Raw genomic sequence first — 6,000 nt, 5'->3', positions numbered from 1 at the left:
TTTCTTCCATATGAGCACTGATGCACTCGGTCGAGATTCTCTTTCTCCTTTGCAGAAATGCACGTCGGCTATCCGTCAATTAGCCACCGGGGTTAGTGCGGATGTTTTCGATGAGTATCTCAAAGTGGCGGACTCAACCGGGCGTGTATGTCTAAAGAAGTTCTGCAAGGCGGTCATACGGGCTTTTGGAGCCCATTACCTGCGCCGTCCAACGCCAACTGACGTGCAACGCCTACTTCATATGCACGAGGCGAGACATGGAGCTTAGACTGCATGCATTGGGCGTGGAAGAACTGCCCAAAGGCGTGGCACGGCGCCTACACACGCGGGGATCAGGGAGAGCCCACCTTGATATTGGAGGTCGTTGCATCTTTCGATTTGTGGATTTGGCACGCCTTCTTCGGCGTCGCTGGTTCAAACAACGACATCAATGTGCTGAATCTAGGGGTGAGCATTCGGTTATTCGGTCACCGAACCGAACCGAATAACAAAAACCAAATTAAAACCGAATTATATAATTAATATCCAAATCCGAACCGAACATGCTTAAAACCGAACAAAACCGAACCGAAATATTTCGGTTCGGTTTTCGGTTAAAACCAAATAACCGAAATAAATACACAATATATTTTTTAAAGTTTAAATAACTTATTAATATTCAATATAAAAGATTCGAAATCCTTAAAAAATAATAACCAAAATTTCAAAACATCTTAACCAAAGATTAAGAGTATAAATTAAGAGTAATTATTGAAAAGTTTATTTTTTTTAAATTGACCGAGATTAAGAGTAATTATTGACTATTTTATATAGTAGTAATAATAATCATTTTAATTTTTAAATAATATATATAAATTATTAAATTATTAAATTAATTATTATTTCGGTTCGGTTTTCGGTTAACCAAATATTTTTTCATAAAAACCATAACCGAACCGAAAAATCAAAAATTTCAAAATTCAAAACCAAACCCGAACCGAAAACCAAATTAACCGAACCGAATTAGTATTTCGGTTAGGTTCGGTTCGAATTTTCGGATTTAACCGGATTATGCTCACTCTTAGCTGAATCAGTCGCCTCTCTTCTCCGACGTGTTAGGAGGAACTGCGGCGCCGGTGGTCTTTCATGCCAACCAGCGTGAATACCGGATGGGCTACTATTTGTGTGACGGCATATATCCCGAGTGGTGTTGCTTCGTCAAGAGTCCATCAATGGCAACCAATCCGAAGGAGGCAAGGTTCAAGAAGATGCAAGAATCGGCACGGAAGGATGTCGAACGCGCCTTCGGAGTCCTTCAAGCTCGGTGGGGAATCATTCGAAGTCCGGCGCGCAATTGGTACGTAGAGCACCTGAAGGACATCATGTTGTGTTGCATCATTCTCCACAACATGATTGTGGAGCACGAAGGTGAAGCGGCTGTCAACTGGAGAGATGATGATGGGGCGTCTAGCAGTGCTTCGACGGAGAGTGCTGGACAAACACCGGTGTCCTTCGAGGAATATGTTCGAAGGGATACAATTCTCCGAGATAGACATCTACATGCTCAGCTCCGAAATGATTTGATGGAGCACCTTTGGGCACGTTTCGGACCTCTAGGGCCAGAGTAGTTAATTTTTAGGAATTGTTTTTATTTTATTTAAGTTTTATGTAAAATTTAGGATTTTATAATTAATGCAATTTAAATTTGAAATAAATTGTGTTATTTAAATTTGCGCAATTAAATTTAAATGAAAAACATAAAAATCAAAATTAATGTTATCAAGTAGGCTATCAAGTAACCCCAATACAGCACTACCTACTCAATAACACAACCACTATTAAGTAGGCTATCAAGTAAGCCCATTACGGATGCTCTAAGAATTTTATTTTCTCTTACGGAGCGGCGTGGCAGTAGCAAAACTGATAAACAACGGAACAAGGGGAATCGGATTATTTCAAAGCGCAGCACTCGCGAGAAAGGAGCGTGGAAAGCACGGACCAATAGGAAAGGCTTTGGCTACAGTGTCAGGTCTGACATGATAGTCCCCGAATAGTGCGTGACAACGATAAATGAGGCGCGTGAGCGTATTTATAGACATATCGGGTATCTCTCTCGCAGAATTTATTTGCAAAATCGCCTTTTGGGTCTACTGGGCCCCACATTCCCGGTTGTTTTGCTCTGCAACCTTCCACATCTTTGTTTACAACGTGTCCCATTTCTTTTTCTTTTTGATAAATACAAATATTTTCTCGCTGTCCTAAAGATAGTTATAAAAGAGAATGACATAAATTATAGTAATAAAAGTAATTATCTATATTATGAGTTGAATCTTAAAGGTAATAGTAAAATACTAATTAATCATATTATAGTGGAGAAAGAATTTAGTACGTGGTATAATAGATAAATAAATTAATATATGGAAGGTAATCTATTATTCTCTCTGTCTCATTCTAATAGACTCATTTTTTTTTTTGAAACATTCCACTAGAATAAGTTCATTTTCATTTTGAGTAAAAAAATATATACTCCCTATGTCCCATTTTAAATTTTAAGTGTCTTTTCTGTTTTGGGTTATCCTACTTTAAATGTCTTTTTTTTTTTATGAAACAAAAAGTTAGTCTCAAAAAGTAAGAATCTTTGAGCCCACATCACATTTTCAATTCTACCTTACACCACTTAATAATCTAATTACCATTTTTTAAAATTACCATGCCGAAAAGAAACAGGACGCTTGAAGTGAGACGAATGGAGTACTTAATTGGTTTAGACCACACCACTTTTTTCTTAAAAACTAAGTTTATTAATCTCCGTGTACAAAAGAAGTGAATCTATTAAAGTGAGATATAAAAAGTATAAGATAGTGTCTATAAATAAAATATAATTATTTTTTTATGAACATCCAAAAAATAAATTAAAACTATTTTTACAAGAGTATATATATTACAACAGTAATGCTATCTTATAACTTTGTAAGAGAAGCTATCTCAAATATTTAGTATCCGCATTTTTATGAGTATAATAATACATTGGTTATTATTAGCTAGGTAACGAAATTTATGTGTCTCATACATTATTTTTGTACGAGATGTGAATACGAGTTAAACGCTAGTATATAAATTATTAATAATCGATTCATTGTTGAGTTGGAGTTTGAATTTCGCAAAAAATAGTAGATGATTGGAGCTTAGGTTTAACGATACTCTCAATAAAATCATGAGCATAACCAATATTAGTTGCGGCGAATTTGAGCTTAAAATTATCTGAGTATTGAGTTTGAGCTCATTAGTCTCTGTTGACGTTTGTAAGTTTTAGTTTCTCAACAATACTGATCACATTAATAGAATATTGAAGAGGTTTCATTTCTATAATATGATCATAAATTATTGAAGAAAAATATGCTAGGTAGGCATTAGCAGCCAGATAATAGCTGTGTTAATATCAATTATTATTGATGATTAGTCCCAGTCACTTAATTTTGACATGAAAAAATTGACACCACAATTCAACGGTTATCTCCATAACTATATTTTCTTTTTTCAATGTAAAATAATGAAAATGACTTGTCATATTAACACTCAATTTAACCTAAGCAAAGTCAAATGTGACTTATCAGTGAGAAAATACACATATTCTGGAATATGACCTTTTTTGTCATTGAGATAATATTATAAAAATTAAATCAATGGTATGTGCAGTACAGTGTGAACAATGATTTGAGAAATTTACGACTTATGTGTTATGGGGGAAAAATATGCGTTTGTATTCAAAAGGGTAATTAGTGTATAAATACATAAATTTTACTATTTACTTTTTTATATTTAACATAAATTTTAAATTTTAATTATAAATACATGAATTTAATTTATTTTCGGTATTTAATACTCCTTTCGTCCCACGAATCTTGACACGTATTTCTTTTTGGTTCGTCCCACGAATCTTGACACATTTCCAAATAAGGTATAATAATTATTACATTTTTTCTCTTACTTTATCACTTTTATATTTTATTACCTAAACACTTAAAATACTAATCCACAATTTCTTAATTCCCGTGCCGAAACCAAATGTGTCAAGATTCGTGGGACGGAGGGAGTATGAATTTAAAATACTATTATTATAAATATATGAATTTTAATCTTATTCAATTTTTGACTCGTTTTTCATTTTTTCCAAAATTAAAGTTGCTTTGAAATGTCCGAATCTTGATGTGGAAAATTTCTCGCTATAAAAGTTAATTTTCATAGTTAAATTTTTGGTCCGTTTTTTACATTTTGAATTTTTGAAATTAGTTTTCTGAATGACGAAATTAGCTTTCTGAAATCCTTAAATCTTAAAGACGAAATTGGCGTTCTGAATTTGTGAAATTTGTAGACAAATTCTTATCGTTCACTTTCATATTTTAGTTTTGAGTTATTTTTCTCTAACCAAAAACGACGTCGTCGTATCTCAGCGTCGAATTGTCCACTTCAATTTAATAAAATACATGAATTTATATTTTCGTTTAAATTTGACTCTGTTAAATCCTAATATGTTCAAAACTGCCCCCTATTTTAAAACAAATTGTATAAGAGTCAACTTTCAAATTTATGTGTACAGAAAAGCCTACTTTCGAATTTGTATGTAAAATTTGAATAAATTACCTTGGTGAACATGTTTTCTTATAAGTATAAATTTCACACTCTCGTCAAAAATAATATCGGACCAAGTTTTTATTGAGTATTTATAAAATATTTAATACATTAAGTAATTAACTCTATATGGAAGGAGACTCCAAAGAAATTATAAATTCGGGCAACTGTCAAAGATGCAATGCATACATGATTATTCTCCAAGAGATGGATGGTAACAAAGATAGTCTACGAGATAATAAGGCGAATCCAAGCAAGTATCCATCTCGAAAAGTTATCTGGATCCATAATTTAAATATTTTATAAATTCTCAATTTCGATACCATTTTTTACGAGAGCGGGAGAGAGAGTGTGATTTATAATTATATGAAAACATATTACCAAGATAGTTTATTAAAATTTTACACATAAATTCGAAAGTAGACTTTTTTGTACACATAATTTTGAAAGTGAACTTCTGTGTAATTTATTTTTAAAGAGGAGGCAGTTTTGAACATTCTAGAATTCAATGGAGTCAAATTTGAACGAGAACTAAAATTCGTGTAATTTATTGAATTCTTCAAAATTCGTGTTAAAAATGAATTCTCTGCATTTACGTGCAATTATCCAAAAATATATATGTATTTACATACAGCCTTTGACAACAACAATGAAAAAAAAGAATTGCTATCTGAGTTATAAAAGTTTATGTATCTCTGAAAGAGATATTGACAAATAAGTCAAATCCCTAAATAGTAGTTTCTATAACTGTAGTTAATTAATTTTCATTAGAGAACTAACTAAAACCAAACTAAAGTGCAAAGCCATAACACCCGTTGACTTCTAAGTGGAAGATGCGGACCTCCAAACAAAGTCATACAAAAATTGCAATTTCAATTAATTATTACAAATTTCTGTATTATCGTACATATTTGTCCCAACCCATTTCAGTAGGTAAGAATTAGATCATTAATTTCAATCTTCATTGAAAGCTAAAGTTGGGCGAAAAGGAAAAAACCTAACGCAATTCCAATTTTTACAAAGAAAATAAAAATGAGAGACAGTTGACTTAGGGAAAATTGTCTTCTAAATTTCGTTAAGTCAACTCCTTCCACAAAATACTTCCTTCGTCCACAGATAGCATGTGATGGAGTGGAGAGCACAAATTTTAATAAAAAAGTTAGAAGATGTGATTTTAGTGTTAGTATTAGGCTCATCAAATTATAAAAATAAATGATGAGTATTTTGTAAATATTGAATGTGAATGAAATTTAAGGTATAAAAGAAATTTCTAAAAAAGGAAAACACATAATCTTTGTGGACGAAGGGAGTATAATGGAGTGGTGAAGAATGAGAGTTGGATTCCTACCAAGTTCTTCTAAATCGAGGTCGGGGTAACTCAAAAATAAAATA

This window comes from Salvia miltiorrhiza, chromosome 1, assembly GCF_028751815.1.
Source record: "Salvia miltiorrhiza cultivar Shanhuang (shh) chromosome 1, IMPLAD_Smil_shh, whole genome shotgun sequence".
Lineage (NCBI taxonomy): Eukaryota > Viridiplantae > Streptophyta > Magnoliopsida > Lamiales > Lamiaceae > Salvia > Salvia miltiorrhiza.
This window is presented reverse-complemented; position numbering follows the sequence as displayed.